We start from the raw sequence: 20652 nt of genomic DNA on the forward strand, positions 1-20652 counted from the left end.
CTATTTTCCCCATTTCTGCTTCTTTATGCTTTGTTTAACCGTGTTATGTGGTATCGGGTTGGTCGAATCGAATCCGGAATGATTTTGGCAAGGTTTGAGACACTTAGTCTCTTTTGAGGAAGCTTAAATTAGAAAAGTCAACCGGATGTTGACTTATGTGTTAGAGGGATCGGATGTGAGTTCTGATGGTTTGTATAGTTTCGGGAGGTGATTTGGGACTTAGGAGCATGACCGGATGAGCTTTGGAGGTTCGGAGTAGATTTAGGCTTGAATTGGCGAAGTTGATATTTTGGCGATTTCTGGTTGGTAGGCGAGATTTTGGTATATGATTCGGAATGGAATTACGAGAATTAAAGTAGTTCCATTGTGTCAATTAGGATGTGTGTGCAAAATTTTAGGTTATTCGGACGTGGTTTGGTTAGGTTTTTGATCAAAAGCGGAATTCGGAAGATTTTGGGAACTTGGGATTTAATCCAGTGTGTTTTGGTTGATTTATGTTGTTTGAGGTGTTTTGAAGATTGGTACAAGTTTGAATAAGGTTTTGGGATATGTTGGTGCTTTTGGTTGAGGTCCCGGGGGCCTCGGGGTGATTTTGGATGGTTGATGGGGAGTTTGAGGAATTGTTACAGTTGCAGATTTTGCTGCTTCTGGTATTTCCGCACCTGCGGATTGGGCACCGCAAGTGCGACGTCGCATGTGCGGGCATTTGGTCGCAGAAGCGAAAAGAGGCTTGAAGAGCAGGGACCGCAGAAGCGGTTAGGAGACAACATCTTCGAAGTCACAGATGCGGGTATGGGACCGCAGATGCGGATAATGGAGAGTTAAATGATTTCTGCAGAAGTGGATGAAGAACCGCAAATATGGTACCGCAGAAGCGGTATAGGGCCGTAGATGCGAAAATGTCTGGGCAGAAGGTATAAATTGTGTCTTTCGCGATTTTGAGCTATTTCACCATTTCTAATTTGGCTTGGGAGCTTTTTGGACGATTTTGAAGAGGGATTTCAAGGGAGCATAATTGAGGTAAGGAATTTGTATCTAAAACTCGTTCCTATGCTATTATTTCACGGATTAGAGCTAGAAATTATAGAAAATTAAGGGGTTAAAATTGGGGAAACTAGGGCTTGGAAACATAGACCTTTACTTGAGGATTTGAAGGACCATTTGAGGTTGGATTTCAGAACTTTTTATATGTATGAATTCGTGGGGAGATAAGGAATCTATTGCTGTAAAAATTATCGAATTCCGAGACGTGGTCCCGGGTGTCAGGTTTTAGTAATTTTGGGATTTGTGTCGTATTTTAATATATTTTGCTCGGGCTTTGTTCCCTTAGTATATTTTGACGTCCTCATTCTGATTTTGGATAGATTCAACGCAAGTGGAGGCCGATTCAAGGGGTAAAGGTGTCGCGAGCGTGAGATTTGATCGGTTCGAGGTGAGTAATGATTGTAAATGATGTTCTGAGGGTATGAAACCACGGACTTGCACATCGTTGTGCTATATTGAGGTGACGCACGCGCCTGATGACGAGCATGGGGTCGTGCACTATTGGGGATTGTGACTTAGTCCATCCCAAATGACTATCTTATCGCGTATTTGACTGAGATCTATTTGCTATCATCATGATTTGGGTTGAATTCCATAATTGGGCCTTGTGCCAACTATTTGAACCCTTCGGGGATTTTTACTAGTATTTCATCACTGTTTTGACTTTATACTTGAACTCAGTCATGTTATATTTCACCATTTTCGTACTCAGCCATGTTTACTATGTTATAACACTTACATGATCTTTTAAATGATATTTTTGGGCTGAGAATCATATTTTACTATTGCCCGAGTGGCTTGTGAGGATTTTGGCTGAGTAAGGCCGAGGGACTATGTTGTGAGGAAAAATTTGATACTGATTATGAGGCCGAGGGCCTGAGATATGTACGCCACGAGGTGGCTTGATTAATATGGGGTTGAGGGCCTAGTGATGATGCCACGAGGATGCTTGATATTGTGCTTGGTCCGTAAGAGACTCCTCTAAGAGTCTGCACACCTCTAGTGAGCGCGGGTACCCATTGTGATATGAGATTGAGCCCGAGGGGCTGGTACTGTTCTAAGATTGAGCCCGAGGGGCTGGTATTGTTCTAAGATGTTACCCGAGGAGCGGATTTGTTGATACTGTGCCCAAGGGGCGAACCTTTATGTGTTTAATTTTTTTCTTAATTTCCTGTAAATTACCATGTCTAATTGTTGAGAAAGGCTTTTCATGAAGTTAAATTTGAGTTAAAGGATTTTTACCTATCTTTCACTGGTTTACTGTTTTAATGGTTTTATTGCTTCATTATAGCATGTTTTTGTGCCTTACGTGATTTCCTGCTTTCAGTCTTTATTTATGATTATTAGTCACTGAGTTGGAGTACTCACTTTACTCCCAGCACCCTGTGTGCAGATTTAGGCGTATCTGGTCCCTCTCCTGAGTGCTGATCATTCCGGCTCAGGCAGATCCGAGGAGTCTCTAGGTAACTGTTGACGTTCGTAGCCTGGAGCTCTTCCCTATCTTGTTCCTTTCTGTTCTTAGTTTCTGTATTAAACTCTGTTGTTATATATATTTGGAGTATTTTCTTTTGTTAGATGCTCATGACTAGTGACACCCTGGTATCGGGCTGTGTTGGGTTATTTTCCATGAATTATGCTATTATCTGTTAACTTTGAATTAACTTATCATACTTTAAACTATTTCTTAAATGCTTAATTGTTAAATACTGAAATGGGTAGTGTCGGTTGGCCTTGTCTTCACGAGAGGTGCCATCACGATCGCTTCCGGGTTTATGGCCGTGACAGCTCGGCTATACTGGGCTCTGTGTTTCGACCAACTTGGCTCGCTCATAAGCGCTCGTTCATAGTAGGCTCGATATATATATAACTGCTCTGCCGTAGTAGGCTCGCTCATAGGCACTCGGCCATACTAGGCTTTGTATCTCGACCAACTGGGCTCGCTCATAAGCGCTCGGCCACAGTAGGCTTGGTATATAACTTACCCTCTGATCAGAGGTTGCCCAATAGGGGCCTGCCAATCGATAATAGCTCGATGGTAATAAAATACTTTTAATACTGTATATATGTAAATTCTCTGCTCTCTTGACTGGGAGAAGAAAATACTCAACTGAATATGAATTCCCCATAAAGAGAATATTATAACTTACAAACTAGTAAAATATACGCTATTTGCGAGACTAGCAAAATATATGTAAATAGTGGGATATGAATTTTTCTTTATGGCTCATAAATGAAATCGTGTAATGACGAGATCATGCCAAAATGAAAGAAGAGTTAACCTTAACATACCTGGAGTAGGAAAAACTTCGTATAATATTCCGTTGGAAACCTTCGTGGATTGAACTTAGAACCCAAAAATCGGATTAAGCTTCTAAATCACTGGAAGCTGGAATGAAATTATTTCTGGATAGGGAGGAACAAAAGTTTGAAAGTTTTGAACGAAATTGGAAGTTTGAAAATTGGAACAAAATTTCTTTAAAGCTTGTTTGAAATGGAAATTGTGCTTCTGCCAATGTTCTTGCCTTTCAAAGGCAGATTTGGCTTATCTTTCTTTACAAGAAATTTCATGGATTCCATTTTAATTCTTATCAAGATTTTTGACTCAAAGACATTCTGCTCTTGTCCAAATGAATCATGGAAACAAGACATGTACTAAGTCTTGCTTGTTTTAATATTTCCCTTGAATCCTTGGCAGCCACCTACTCTTATATCAACATGAGTCATTTTCTCATATAGTGGCCTTCTGCCACGTTTTGTTGGGGGAAAAGGGATTTAATCTTATCCACTTATTAGCTAATCGGGTAATGTCCCATTAACCGGTAATTAACTAATTACCCGAAAAATTAAGAATTATTCCCACTTACTTAAAATATTACTCACTTTTCACATACCTTATACACCTTTATAGCATGGACAAGTAGTACCTTGCATGTCACTAGTCCATAAAAATCGGATATTTTAGCTCGGCCTGTATTTTACCCCAATATGCCAAACTTGGACGAAAAAATTCATTTTTTTTGACTTGCTTCCCCGTTCACCTTTACCAATTTATTCATCACTTGAAATAGCATAATCCTTATAATCTCTAAATAATCTTTTATTTGGACTGATGTCAATTACCTTATGACAAATCCAACATACAATACTACATGGTGCAACATCATCGTAACTTAATACTGCAAAGCATAACATCACCGTAATGTAATTCTACTGGGTGCAACACTGTCGTAACTTAATACTGCAAAGCGTAACATCATTATCGTGTAATATTGCAGAGGGTAACATCATCATAATATATTACTGCAGAGCATAACATCGATGTAATACTGCGCGGCGTAACATTATTCCCCCCTTTGGAACATTCGGCCTCGAATGTTAATGATGCACTTATTATTTTCATAACTTATATCTTTCGAATACTTTAGAACTTCCCTTGCCATCTAGGCGACTGTTTTGTGAATAAGTCCAAAGTCCAGGGTATTCCCCTCTTAGGCCTCTTTCTCACACCACAACTTGTAGGCGAAAACCTTCTAATCTCGTAATTGTTGCTACCTTTCATCATACAGCCTGTACGATTTTGACCTTGTAAGGGTGCCCAATCTCTAGGCGTCATATGTAGAGCGTGATAAGATGTCCCTTTGGGCATCTATGAGTATACTGAAGTTCTTCTCTCAGCACTTTGTTGAATTCACGAATATTGCTATATCTTATCGCATATGTCCGTTTAGCCATCCGTATGAATTTACTGTCATAACTCTTACTTTATCGTTGCTGAGGTCTTCTACAAAATCCCAGCTTACTCTCGTTGCTTATTCCATATGTATAAATTTAAGTCCTTTAATGCTTCTTCATTACTGCTCATCTTTAGAATGACGGTCTAATGTCATCTCATACATTGTGACTTTTGTCCATCCATTGTTGTACACCTCAATATTGATCTACACTATACCACTGATAACTTGAAACTTCTTACGTAATACTTTGTCACTAGGGCTTACGTTAAATCAAGGAATATTCGAAGTAATTTTCCTGATCCACTTAACGGCGATACTATACTTCAATAACCGTATTTTATAACATCCCAAGGTGATTCTCTTACGAGGGTATTTTAATCCCGTACAATTCATGAATCCCTTTTTTTTAAATCATTACTCAATCGAAGGCCTAAACGTCATCCTTTATCTATCACCATTACATCCTTATTCTACTATTAGGGAAGCATTCTATCTCTTCTAAATGCTACTTGTGAAGAATAACTCCTTTGAGTCCATTCAGGCTATACTAAGGTTACTATAACATAGAGAAGCCATTAGCTCCCTTATTTTCATGGGCCTAATCCTGAGGACTAATCCATTCTCGTCACCTTCTTACTGCCCTTTCTTATCCGTATTCCTGTCTTCCTAAAACCTTGTTGTTTTACCATACTTTAGCTTGCGACCTATATATATCTATTTATACTACTTGTAACCTTCCTTCAACTTGCTTTAATTTCCTTGTGTTATTTTACAACATCAAGTGAGACATCACATCTTCTCCAACTTTTCTCTATTCTCTTAACTAGATCTCTTAGTACTTAGAAACCATAGGCTGGAAGGCATGCCGCCGACGATGCCGCTATCATTCCCGGTTATTGGATCCCCGTGCTTATAGCCTTCTATTTGAAGTATGGACTATTCACGATCTTCTGCTTTTGAGTGTCACGTACGTTGTTCACATTTACCTTACTTACCTTAAAATTTTGCATCATATCTTCTATCTTTCTCATGACCTCCCTTCCACCTAGGTGTAATTTACGCCCATAACTTGAAGCTCTATTATAATACTCGCACCTCTGGTACATACACAATCCGGTGGGAGCTCTGTATTGACTTCTTATGAGGCTGGTACTTCTTCTAACTGGATTCCTTGTAGAGCCATTATAGATTATGGTTGTTGCGTTATTTCTCTTGAACATCTGATATTAAGAGTGATTCTGTCATGTTCTCAAGCACAACTTCTATAATTTTTTCTAGGTCCAATAATCAAACTCCTTATTTACTTGGGTGATGTAATTCTTTAGTTTCCTCTTCCTTCTGATCAGTCTTTGCGTAGGCTTAAGCTATCTTCCGACCTGTGGCTCATGGTATCAGTTGTTACCTTAGCTCTTCATGGGTGCTATGGAATATCTATGATACAATCTTTTAACAATTCAATCTTTTGTTTATGCCGTGGGCTCAATTCTTTCTTTTAACTTATACCAGAGTCTTCTATGGCTGTATGATTATCAACAAAATATGTTGCCTGGATAATGTTCCAAAATCTTCAGTGTATCCATAACGTACTAACTCTGAATCATTGATCGAATAATTCTTTTCATTCCATTTCAGCTTTCTCTAAACGAGTGCAATTACTTTTCTTGGTCTTTCTGCCCCATGTTGTGTACATACTTAACTCATCCTAGTTCCTATACATTCCAGAATTTTTGTGCAACTCATATAGTCTCGAATATTACCTTCAATCTTTCTCCCCGTTCATTAGCCATGGTAGGTGCCACTTTCTTTTGGAGGGCATACAATTTTTGTTGTGAGACTGCTTTTACATGACCATTTCTCCTTCGACTTACTATTTTTAGGTTGAACCCTTCTCCCTTATTTCCATAGCTAGTCTTCCATTGTAGTAATCAGGGAGGACTCTATGACTCTTGTAAAGTTGTGGGCTTATTACATTGTATCTCGACGGACCTTCTGATGTCCTTCCTTCCCTATACTTATCCGCAGTTACTTACCTCCATGCCCTGTAGCTTATGGGTTGCTTCTTAACTGATTTTTTGACTGCCTTCCTAGTGGCAATTTCTTTTATCCACGCAACACTCATATGGTACCTTTAACTACCCCGACTTTTTTCTGAATATATCTCAATTATTATAATGATATTTTTCGAAGCTGGATTCTCCATGTTGGGTTCTACTATGCTTATCTTACACGATCTGATAACTCGTTTGTAACCTCTTGTTTAGCTATAACTGGGATCTTCCTAACCAATTACTAACTACTCGTTGGCTTATTCTCAAATCTTTCTTGGGTTATTTCCTTTGTCTTAACTTACGTTTCGTACCTGCTCCTTATCTATTACTAACATTTTGGGTAGGAACCTTTACTTCCTCTCTGTGACATCGTATTTGCATAATGTTCTTGAATCGTAGCGTATCCGTAAGATTTGGATAAATGCCATCTCATTCCTATTTCACTTATCCCATTCTTCCTTTACCATTCCATAGTCACTTGAACCTCTTAATCCTGACTTAATGCCATATCACTCCATATTCCTCATTTAGGGGTGTACTAAGAGCTGAAGCCACGAGGATCTATCTATAGATGTTTTACCTCTTCATCTTTGGCATCGTTTCACAACATGAATAATCCTTACTCGCCTTGCGGCAATCCTTCTGTACCAAGGATGACAAATTCCCTTACTCGCGAGGGTGAAACGTAGTATAATTGGCACATATAGTCCCTTAAGCTAAACTTTGCTCACATTGCTTGTTATAGGGAAGCGTCTTCCTGAATAACCATTCTCTGAATTTCTCATGAACCTCCTTCTGTTGTCCGTCTTATTATTGCTGGAATGCGATCTGAAATTCTCATGATGCTGACTATTGCCAATTCACTCAGTCCCTAATTCATATTTAGTTTATCTTATTCACCAGCCCATACTGATTTCTATTACTCTAGGGTCTAACATTTCCCCTTGGTAATTACACTAGAGTTGCGAACTTATTTCTCGAAATGAGGACATGACTGTATGGCCTATACTCTTTTGTTGTCCTAAGGCCTGTCATCTCTCGTCTCTTCCTTCACTTGACTATAGATTTTATAATATTGTCATCTTTTGATCTACTATTGTCATCCATGTACCACATCTTACTCATAATACTTCATTAACTCTTTTCTTATTTCCCGCTAACATTTATGACTATCACTTTATTCTGAAAACTTGAACAAGATATTCTTTTTTTTTAGCTTCCCTTTGCTCCATCCAGTGGCTCTTCAAGTTGCTTAACATTCTAGCTTTACTAGGGATGCAAGCCACACTAGGGTAATATGTATCCCTTCAAGACTTATATTGCATGTCTTTGTAGTACTCATATCTGGCTGCATTATTTTAAAGTGTATCATCTGGGTCTCTCACAAGGAAATTTACTAGCACACTTGTAATATCCTTCAGAAATGTCAACTAACACAAACAATCTATTCACCATTTTGGTTTACTTTAACCCTAGTCAGGTCCTGATGTTCTATCCTTTTCTTAAACTACATCTTTTCGCCCCCATAGGGCATAACTGAGATGGGTATAGCCAATTGTACATACCTCTATCTTTTGCTTTTAGCTTCCCTTTGCTCTATCCAGTGGCCCTTCAAGTTGCTTAACGTTCTCGTTTTACTAGGGACGCGAGCCATACTAGGGTAATATGTATCCCTTCAAGACTTATAGTGTATGTCTTTGTAGTACTCATATCTGGCTGCATTATTTTAAAGTGTATCATCTGGGTCTCTCACAAGAAGATTTACTAGCACACTTGTAATATCCTTCAGAAATGTCAACTAACACAAACAATCTATTCACCATTTTGGTTTACTTTAACCCTAGCCAGGTCCTGATGTTCTATCCTTTTCTTAAACTACACATTTTCGCCCCCATAGGGCATAACTGAGATGGGTATAGCCAATTGTACATACCTCTATCTTTTGCTTTTAGCTTCCCTTTGCTAAAATCGAGTGGCTCTTCAAGTTGCTTAACGTTCTCGCTTTACTAGGGACGCGAGCCACACTAGGGTAATATGTATCCCTTCAAGGCTTATAGTGCATGTCTTTGTAGTACTCATATCTGGCTGCACTATTTTAAAGTGTATCATCTGGGTCTCTCACAAGGAGATTTACTAGCACACTTGCAATATCCTTCAGAAATATCAACTAACACAAACAATCTATTCACCATTTTAGGTTACTTTAACCCCAGCTAGGTCCTGATGTTCTGTCCTTTTATTAAACTGCACCTTCTCGCCCCCATAGGGCATAACTGAGATGGGTATATCCAATTGTACATACCTCTGTTACTGTTAAGGATAACTCTTAATGCTTATATTTTTCTGCTGGAACTGTAATACTAATAATCTTCATTAATTGGGCATCTCGTACCCTTCTTCACCTTGCTTCTTTTACTTCTTGAAAGCATTGTCTTTCACCATAAAGGTGGATTAATATTCTTCCCTTAGGGTTCCTTATTAAGAAGCTTACACCTTTTAGTACGCACATGATCTGCTGAAGACCTCACAGTTGCTCATCATAAGCATGATGCAAAGTTAAGTTCCTCTAACTCAACTCTTTCATATCCATGTCTTTTACCAACTGTCTTTGTGGAAGTAAATATCATTGTATTATGAATAAGATAGAGATTAGGAAATTGAGTTCTAACAACTGAGCTGTACCACACAATCTAAAGTAAGAAGAAAGAGTGACAGTTCTAAATGCCTTGTAGCCTCTTGCTTATAAATGTGGTGCACAATACACCCATAAACAAGACTCTACTAGACACGGCTTGTAGACTCCCTAGGACAGAACTGCTCTGATACCACTTTTGTCACGCCCCGAACCTGTGGGGCAAGACTGGCACCCAATGCCTCACCTATCCTTGCGTACCAACTTGCAATTAAGGGACTCTGAACATATTATGTCATACTTTGGCCATGGACCACATTGCAAGATAACTGCGAATGCTGACTAAATGTCAATAGATAACTGGGCCGACAAGACCGTCATAACTATTACAACTAACAAACCAACCAAATATACATACAAGGCCTACAAGCCCAACATATTACACTAACTGACAGTATATGTCTACAAGCCTCTACTGATGGATATACTGTGATCGAAATAGCTTCCCGACCTACTCGTAACATGTATACATATATATACAAGATGTACATAAGTTTCTAGACCCGGAAACTCCGAAAGGCATGGAGCTTACCGATCAAGCTGAACTCGGGAAACACTTATTAAAGAGGCCTACCCATCTGTATGTCTGACCTGTACGCATGAAATGCAGCACCCCCAGAAAAGGGACATCAGTACGAAATAATGTACTGAGTATGTAAGGCAATATACTGAAAGTTGAAACTGAACTGATAATATAATAACTGCAAGTAGCTGAAAGTCAAAGATAATTTGAAGATATGCTTACCTACTGATACTGACTCAACTCTCTCAATATAGTAAGTAAAATAGTTGTCCGGCCCTATAAGGCTCGGTATATATATAACTACTCTGTCGTAGTAGGCTCGCTCATAGGCGCTCGGTCATACTAGGCTCTGTGTATCGACCAACTGGGCTCGCTCATAAGCGCTCGGCCATAATAGGCTCGGTATATATAAAACTGCTCTACCGTAGTAGGCTTGCTCATAGGCGCTCGGCCATACTAGGCTCTTTATCTTGACCAACTGGGCTTGCTCATACGCACTCAGCCATAGTAAGCTTGGTATATAACTTACCGTCTGATCAGAGGTTGCCCAATAGGAGCCTGCCCATCGATAAAAGCTCGATGGTAATGAAAATACTTTTAATACTATATATATGTAAATTCTCTGCTCTCTTGATTGGGAGAAGGAAATACTCAATTGAATATGAATTTCCCATAAGGAGAATATTATAACTTACAAACTAGGAAAATATAAGCAATTTGCGAGACTAGCAAAATATAAGTAAATTCCGAGATATGAATTTTTCTTTATGGCTCATAAACAAAATCGTGTAATGACGAGATCATGCCAAAATGAAAGAAGATCTTAGCCTTAACATACCTGAAGTAGGAAAAACTCCATATAATATTCCGTTGAAAATCTTCGTTGATTGAACTTAGAACACAAAAATCGGATTAAGCTTCTAAATCACTGGAAGCTGGAACCAAATCATTTCTGGACAGGGAGGATTGAAAGTTTGAAAGTTTGGAACGAAATTGGAAGTTTGAAAATTGGAACAAAATTTCTTTAAAGCTTTTTTGGAATGGAAATTATGCTTCTGCCAATGTTCTTGCCTTTCAAAGGCAGATTTGGCTTATCTTCCTTTACAAGGAATTTTATGGATTTCATTTTAATTCTTATCAAGATTTTTGACTCAAAAACATTTTACTCTTGTCCAAATGAATCATGGAAACAAGACATGTACTAAGTCTTGCTTGTTTTAATATTTCCCTTAAATCATTGGCAACCACCTACTCTTAAATCAACATGAGTCATTTTCTCATATAGTGGCCTTCTGCCACATTTTGTTTGGGGAAAAGGGATTTAATCTTATCCACTTATTAGTTAATCGGCTAATTTTCTGTTATCCGGTAATTAACCAATTACCCGAAAAATTGAGAATTATTCCCACTTACTTAAAATATTACTTATTTTTCACATACCATATACACCTTTCTAGCATGGACATGTAGTGCCTTGCATGTCACTAGTCCATAAATACCGGATATTTTAGCTCGGGTCGTATTTTACCCCAATATGCCAAACGTGGACGAAAAAAAATCATTTTTTTTACTTGCTTCCCGTTTCACCTTTACGAATTTATTCATCACTTGAAATAGCATAATCCTTATAATCTCCAAATAATCTTTTATTTGGACTGATGTCAATTACCTTACGACAAATCCAACGTACAATACTACAGGGTGAAACATCGTCGTAATTTAATACTGCAAAGTATAACATCACCGTAATATAATACTACTGGGTACAACACTGTCGTAACTTAATACTGCGAAGCGTAACATCACCATAATGTAATACTGCTGGGTGCAACTATCACGACCCAAACCAATGGGCCGCGACGGGCACCCAGTACCTTACTCGACCGCGTACCAATGTAATGTATCTTTCTTATTACATCATAATATAAACTTGACATACAGGCCTAACAGGCCGACATAATCATTTATAAACTCAAAACATAGGCTGACAAGGCCGTACAATCTTTCACGTATACGACATATGTCTATAAGCCTCTAAGATTACATAAATGTCATAAAAGTTGGGATAGAGTCCCGCTATACCAAATAATACACGTCTGAATCATACTAACCAAACAAGCAACTCCGAAGCAAATGGAGTGCAACAACATCTTCCGCTGAGCTGATAGCCTACTTGGAGGGCTCTCGACCTATCTATCGGAACCTGTGGGCATGAAACGTAGCGTCCTCAGGCAAAAGGATATCAGTACGATTATGTACCGAGTATGTAAGGCACATAAATAAGTACATAAGAGACATGGAAGAAATATAAAGTACATGACTCAACCTGTAAGTCTGAATAACTTTATAAATCATAAATTACTTTTAGCGTCATGCATATGCGTATGAATGTCATGTCGTGCATAGGTACATGTTTCATAACATCATCAGCCTCTGAGGGCATCCTATCATATCATATCAGCCACTGTGGGCAAAATCATCATCGTATATCAGCTGATCAGGTGGTGTTGCGTATATAACGCCATAACCTTTCCAATATCCCATATACATATATATGCATACATATATACGCATATATAACGCCGTTTGAATCATATTTCAACCACTGTGGGCAACATCATCAACATATACCAGCTGAGCAAGTGGTGGTGCATATATAACGCTGTAACCTTTTCCCATATCCCATATACATATATTTACATATATACGCATATATAACGCCATCTGGTCATGGGTCAATGCATATGTATAAATGAGTTAAATGCATGAAAAATACATAATAACCTCGATATTCTTTTCAGATAAACTTTTCCAACTGCGTATTATTCTAATACCCATGAATAGGGGAATCAAGAATATTGACACCCCTATTATTTCTATGAATAGATCAATTTATAGAAAATGTGTATTTGCTCGTTTCATCAGTAAAATTTGGACCATGTCAAAAGAAAGAAGGGATAGTCTTAACATACCTGGAGTAGGGAAAAAACCGTATGATATTCTTAGAAAATGTTGCATCGTACTCCTTTAGAACCGCAAAATTTTACGTTGCTAAGGTGCTAATAATTCTTGCTGGAATTGATTTAGACGTTGGAAGCTTGTTGGAATTTCTAACGTTCTGTCTATATGTTCATATCTGACGTTAGAGCTTTTTGATGTTGGTATGGAATTCTTGACATTTTGTAAGCTTTCAAACAAGAATGTTCATATTTGATGTTGGAGCTTTTTTGCTAAGGTGCTGATTGTAGTGTTTTTAGTTGGTGAAAACATTAGTCATGAAAATGACTTATAATGAATCTATTAAGTTGCCACCTAACTAAAGATGACTAATAGTCATCTTATGGAAAGTGGCTTGCTGTCACGTGGGGTGGGGGATAATTATTAAATTTTTATCCACTTATTAGTTAATCAGGTAATGTCCCGTTACCCGATAATTAACCAATTACTCGAAAAATTGAGAATTATTCCTACTTACTTAAAATATTACTCACTTTTCACATACGTTATACACTTTTCTAGCATGGGCATGTAGTATCTTGCATATTACTAGTCCATAAATACCAGGTATTTTAGCTCGGGCCGTATTTTATCTCAATATGCCAAACTTGGACGAAAAATTCATTTTCTTTGAATTGCTTCCCCTTTCACCTTTACGAATTTATTCATCACTTGTGAAATAGCATAATTCTTATAATCTCCAAATAATCTTTTACTTGGACTGATGTAAATTACCTTACGACAAATCAAACGTACAATACTACAGGGTGCAACATCATCGTAACTTAATATTGCGAAGTGTGACATTTCCGCAATGTAATATTGCTGGGTAGAACACTGTCGTAACTTAATACTGCTGGACGTTACATCATCATAATATATTACTGCAGAGGGTGACATCATCGTAACATATTACTGCAGAGCATAACATTATCGTAATATAATACTGCAGGATGTAATATTGACGTAATATTGAGGGGTGTAACAGCAACACTGTCGTAACCTAATATTGTGAAGTGTAACATCATCGTAGTGTAATACTACAGAGGGTAACATTATCGTAATATATTACTGCAGAGTGTAACATCGATGTAATACTGCGGGGAGTAACATTTCATACCCTCAGGACCAAATTTATAATTGTTACTTACCTCAGTCCGAGCAAAACTCTACTCCAAAATGCCCTTGCCTCACGAGTCGGCCTCTGAATGTCCCGAATCTAGCCACAAGCAGTACAATACAATTAATATAGGCTAAAGAGATCAATTTCACAAGAAAACTACTAAATTAGAGCCTAAAACCCGAAATCGGCTTAACCCGGCCCCCAAGCCCATGCCTCAAAATCCCACAAAAGTCATAAAACCTGAAAGGCCATTCACTCACGAGTCTAATCATACCAAATTTATCAACATCCGACACCATTTGGTCATCCAAAGCCCCAAAATTCACTCTCCAAATCTCTAGCCCTAAACCCCCAAATTTCACCTCAAAAACTCACCAACTAGGTGTAAAATTAGTGGGGAAATTGAAGTTGAAATCATGTTAAAAGATGTTAAGAAGTGAAGAAATTAAGTTAGAAATCACTTACCAATGGTTTTGGAGAAGAAAAGTTGTTTGGAAAATCGCCTCTTAGGTTTTGGGTTTTTGAAAGGTGAAAAATGACTGAGATTTTCCGAACTTGTATACCTTTTTGAGGACCTGGCGCGGACCACACAAATATGTGTTGCTGCCGCACCGAGTGGGAGAAAAATTGGGGCTTCTCTGAACCCTTCCAGCGCGGACCGCACTGTTTTGGTGCGCGGCCACGCTGGTTAACCTGAAACCCTAACCCTCAGACTTAGCCATGCGGAACGCACAGAAAGGCATCGCGGCAGCGCGGCTCCAGCGCGGACCGCGCGGAAATGACCGCGGCCGCGCTGGTGTCTGCAACACCTGAACCTTCATTTTCTCAAGTCCAAGACCTCCCGGGCCCCATTCAAAACTCACCCGAGCCCTCGGGGCTCCAAACCAAACATGCACACAACCTTAAAACATCTTACGGACTTACTCGTGCGATCAAATCGCCAAAATAACATCATATACATAGGATCAAGCCTCAAACACATGATTTTCTTTCTTCAACTTTCATAACTCAAATTCTCCATTTTTAGTCCGAAACACGTCATATGACGTCCGTTTTTAGCCAAACTTTACAGATAGTGCTTAACACATATTTAAGACTTGTACCGGGGGTCGGAACCAAAATACGAGCCCGATACCTATATTTTCTAACTCCTTTTCATTTCAAATTTTCATATCAAATTTCAGAAAACAATTTCTTTCAAAAATTCATTTCTCGGGCTTGGGACCTCGGAATTTGATTCCGGGCACACGCCCAAGTCCCATATTTTTCTACGGACCCTCTAGGACCGTCGAATCACAGGTCCGGGTCCGTTTACCCAAATGTTGACCAAAGCCAATATTATGCATATTAATATCAAAATCCATCAAATTGTTTTCACAAAATTCACATATTCTAACATAAAAACTTTCCGGCTATGCGCCCGAACTGTGCACGCAAATCGAGGCAACTAAAAGCGAGGTTTTCAAGGCCTCGGAAGCGCGGAACAAGGAAGAACTACGGTGATGCTCCTTTGGGTTGTCACATTCAAATAAGAGTCTGGGTAGTTAAAGGCACCGTATGAGCGTTGCGGGGATAAAAGAAAGTGCCACTGGGAAGGCAGTCAAAATATCAGTTCATAAGCAACCATACAAGCACAAGGGCATGGATGTAAGGAACTACAGATGCTTATATGCAAGTAAGGACATCAAAAAGGTCCGTAATAAGCTCACAGCTTTATAAGAGTCAAGGGTTCTCCCTAAGTACTATAACGAAAGACTAGCTAAGGAGATAAGAAAGAAGGCTTCAACCTAAGCACAACGATCTAAAGACGAAATGGTCGTGTAACAACAATCTCGCAACAACATTGTAAGCATTCCAAAGGAAAATGGCACCTACCGTGGATAATGAACGGGAAGTAAGAACTAAAAGTAATATTCGAGATCATATGAGTTGTATGAAAACTCTGGCAAGTGTGGGCACAAAGATATGCTAAGTATGGACGCAACAAGGGGACAGAAAGACCAGGAAAAGTAATAGCTTATGTTGTAGGAAAGCTAAGATGGAACGAAAGAATTATTCGATCAATGATCCAGAGTTAGTACGTTATGGATACACTCAAGATTTTGGAGCATTATCTAGGCAACATATTTGTTGACAATAATACAGTCATAGAAGACTCCGGTATAAGTTAAAAGAAAGAATTAATCCCAGGGCATAGACAAAGGATTGAATTGTTAGAAGATTGTGTCATGGATAATCCATAATGCCTATGAAAGGATAAGGTAACAACTGATATCATGAGCCACAAATAGGAAGGTAGATTAAGCCTATGTAAAGGCCGATCAGAAGGAGGAGGAAACTAAAGAGTTACACCACCCAAGTAAATAAGAAATTTGATTATTGGACCCAGAAAAATAGAAGCATCGTGATCAAGAACATTGCATCATCTCCCTTAAAATCAGAGGTACGAGAGGGATAATACAATAACCATAATCTATAATGGCTCTACAAGATAGCCGGTTAGAAGAAGTGCTAGCCTTATAAGAAGTCAGTATAAAGCTCCGATTAAATTGTACACCAGAGGTGCAAGTATTATAATAGAACTTCAAGTTGTGAATATGAATTATACATATGTAGAGGGAAGGTTATTAAAGAGATAGAAGATGTGATGTGAGGCTTTAAGGAAAGTAAGGTAAATGTGAACAATGTACAAGACACTCAAAAGCAGAAGGTTGAGAACATTCCATATTTGGTATAGAAGGTTATAAGCGCGGGGATTCAATATCCAGGAATGATAGTAGCAGCGTCAGTAGCATACCTTCCAGCATATGGTCTAGGTATCGAAAAGCCTACTTATGAGAGTAAAGAATAGTTAGAGACAATGTGATGTCTCGATTGATATTCCAAGACAACATAAGTAAATCTATGGTGCAAGCAAGTTGAAGGAAAGTTTATAAATGGATATGTATATGTTGCAAGCTAAAGTATGGTAGAGCGACAAAGTTTTAAGGAAACATGAGTAAGGATGACTAAAGGCAAGTGAAAAGGTAACGAGAATGGATAAGTCTTTAGGATTAAACCCATGAAAACAAGAAGAGCAGACAGTTTCTCTATGTTATACAAAGCTCACTATAGCCTTAATGAACTCAAAGGAGTCTAAGACTAATAACATTCAGAAGAGATGGAATGCTGCCCTGTTAATAGAATGAGGGGTAATTATTCTAAAAACAAATTAACGTTTGGGCCTTCGATTAAGTAATGATCTGACGAATAAAAGAAAGGGATGTCATGAATTGGACAAGATTAAAATACCCACACAAGGTGAATTACATTGGGATGTCGTGAGATATGGTTAATGAAAGCAGGGTATTGCCCCAGGTGGATCAATCTAATAAATTTAGATATTCCCCGATAAAATGTGAATCCTTTTAGCAATACTACATAAAAAGTTAAGTCATCAGGGGTGGATTATGGATCGAAATTGAGGTGAATCAACAATGGAAGGATAAAAGTTATAAAGCATGAGAGGAGATTAGGCCGTCATTCTTAAAGATGAACAGTAGTATGGAGGCATTAGAGGACATAGATTTATACGTATGAGATAAGCAACGAAAGTAATCTGAGATTTGGTAGCAGACCTCCGTAACGAGAAATCGAGGTAAGAGTTATGGTATAAAATGACCTATGTAGATGTAGTAAAGTCATACGAATGGATAACTGGATCTATAAAATAAGATATAGCAATATTCGTAAGTTCGACAAATGCCGAGCGAAGAATTTCAGGGTTGGCTAAAAGTTGGAGGAAAACGGAGAGGAGCTTCGCATACGCACACTTACAAGGTCAGTATCATGGAAGCTGCATAGTGGAAGGTAGCAACAGTTACAAGATTATAAGGAATTCAATCACAAGTCATGGCATGGGAAAGAGGCCTAAAGGGGGGAATGCCCCAGCCCTTTGGACTTATTCACAGAACAGTTGCCTAGATGGCAAAAGGACTACTAAAGTATTCGCAAGAGCTATAATATATGAGACGATGAGCGCATCAGTCAACATTCGAGGACGAATGTTCCAAAGGGGGGAATGATGTTACACCCCATTTTTAGTACATGAAAATATGCCATAAATAAATTTAGGAGAGTCCGGAAGTGTGATGTCACGTCCCGCAATACTACATTACGACGATGTTGTACCCTGTAGTGTTGTATGTTAAATTTGTCATAAGGTAACTGACATCAGTTCAGGAAAAAAGATTATTTGGAGATCTTAGGGATTATGCTATTTCAAACAAGTAATAAGTAAATTCGTAAAGGTGAAAGGGGAAGCAAGTCAAAGAAAACAAATTTTCGTCCAAGTTTGGCATGTTGGGATAAAAAATGGCTCGAGCTAAAATACTCGGTATTTATGGACTAGTACTATGCAAGGTATCGCATGACCATAATAGTAAGGTGTATAAGATATGTGAAAAGTGAGTAATATTTTATGTAAGTGGAAATAATTCTCAATTTTACGGGTAATTGATTAATTACCGGGTAATGGGACATTACCTAATTAATTAGGAATATATTTGGATAAGATTAGTTCCCCCCCTACAAAAATGTGTAGCTTTTGCCACAACATATTGTGACACTTACATCCTATAGATAAGTGGCATGAATTCATGCATCCGAAATTGGTCTTTGAGAAAGAAGGGTTGGTGGCAGTAATTAAAAACCAAGGAAATAAAGGTTATCTCTTTCCTTCCATTCATTTTATGGAAGATATACATATAACACATATATTATTTTGGTGTAAAGAATGAAGCTTCGTACGGATCTTAGTGCTTCAAGTGTAACATGAGTTTTTGTTGATTCTAAGTGTTACGTGATTTTCTTTCTTGAAACAAAGATCATACGAGGCTACGTAAATAGCAACGGGATTTTGCGATTCTAAGGGAGTACAGTGCAATCTTCTCCAAAATATACAGAGTATTCGCTACCCCCATGTATGTTAAGGCTATCCCTTCTTTCTTTTGGCATGATCCATACGATACGAACGAAATGTGCAAATGCACAAATTTTATGAATGACTCTATCCATAGAAATATTAGAGATATCTATATTCTTGAGTTTCCATGTGTCATAATATTTTATCATATGTTCATGGGTCTTAGAAAAATACGAAAATTGAAAAGAGTTTACTTTATGATATTACGCAAAGGCAAAATGGTCATATGAGATTCTGAAAGATTTTATTAACGTGCTTTTCATGCATTGCATTCATGTACATTGACCTGTGACCAGATGACATTATATACGCGTATATATTTTTGTATATATATGTCTATCAGATATGGGAACGGTTATGGCATTATATACGCACCGCCACCTGATCCACTGGTATACGTTGATGATTTTGCCCACAGTGGCCGATATGATATGATGGGATGCCCTCAAAGGTTTATGATGTTATGAAACATGTGCCTATGCATGACATGGCATTCATATGCATATGCATGAAGCTAAAAGTAATTTATGATTTACAAAGTTATCCAGACTTACAGGTTGAGCCAATTACTCTATATTTCTTTGATGTCTATTATGTACTAATTTATGTGCCTTACATACTCGGTACATTTTTCATACTAATGTCCCTTTTGCCTGGGGACGCTGCATTTTATGCATGCAGGTCCCGATAGACAGGTCGAGAGCCCTCCAAGTAGGCTATCAGCTCAGCGGAAGATGTTGGTGCGCTCCATTTGCTTCGGAGTTGCTTGTTTGGTTAGTATGATTTAGACGTGTATTGTTTGGTATGGCGGGACTCTATCCCGACCTCTATGACATTTATGTACTCTTAGAGGCTTGTAGACATATGTCGTGTACGTGAAAGATTGTACGACCTTGTCGGCCTATGTTTTGAGTTTATAAATGATTATGTTGGCGTATTAGGACCGTATGTCACTTGTATATGATGATGTAATTAGAAAGATACGTTATGTTGGTACTCGATTGAGTAAGGTACCGGGTGCCCATCGCGGCCCATCGGTTTGGGTCGTGACAAAAGTGGTATCAGAGCAGTTCCATCCTAGGGAGTCTACAAGCCATGTCTAGTATAGTCTTGTTTATGGGTGTGTCGTATACCACACTTATAAGCAGCAGGCTACTGGGCATTTAGGACTGTCACTCTTTCTTTTTACTCTAGATCATGTGGTAGAGATCACTTATAATAATTCAAGTCTCGAACTTCTATTCATAATAAGCGATGCCTACATTTAGAAGACGATCGATAAGAGATATAGTTGTGGAATTATTGATTTAGAGGAAATCGATTTTGCATCTTGCTTATGATAAGTGAATGTGAGGTCTTTAGAAAATCTTGGGTGTACTGAAAGGTGTAAGCCTCTTGATAAGGAACCTTAAGGCAAGAATATTTATCCACCTTTATGGTGAAAGACAATGCTTTCAAGAAGTAAAAGAAGCAAGGTGAAGAAGGGTACGAGGTGCCCAGTTAATGAAGATTATCAGTATTACAGTTC

General features: G+C 38.4%; 1 long non-coding RNA gene across 1 annotated transcript; it reads right to left on the minus strand.

Moving 5' to 3' along the window:
- Window positions 1-11798: 11798 nt before the first annotated feature.
- LOC138891071 (uncharacterized) lies at window positions 11799-13256 on the minus strand. Its single transcript, XR_011407381.1, has 2 exons — window positions 13014-13256; window positions 11799-12244 (listed from the first exon to the last, which is right to left on the minus strand). It is a non-coding gene; the product is annotated as an uncharacterized lncRNA (long non-coding RNA).
- Between the last annotated feature and the right edge of the window lie 7396 nt (window positions 13257-20652).

Source organism: Nicotiana sylvestris, chromosome 5 (assembly GCF_000393655.2).
Source record: "Nicotiana sylvestris chromosome 5, ASM39365v2, whole genome shotgun sequence".
In the NCBI taxonomy this organism is placed as follows: domain Eukaryota; kingdom Viridiplantae; phylum Streptophyta; class Magnoliopsida; order Solanales; family Solanaceae; genus Nicotiana; species Nicotiana sylvestris.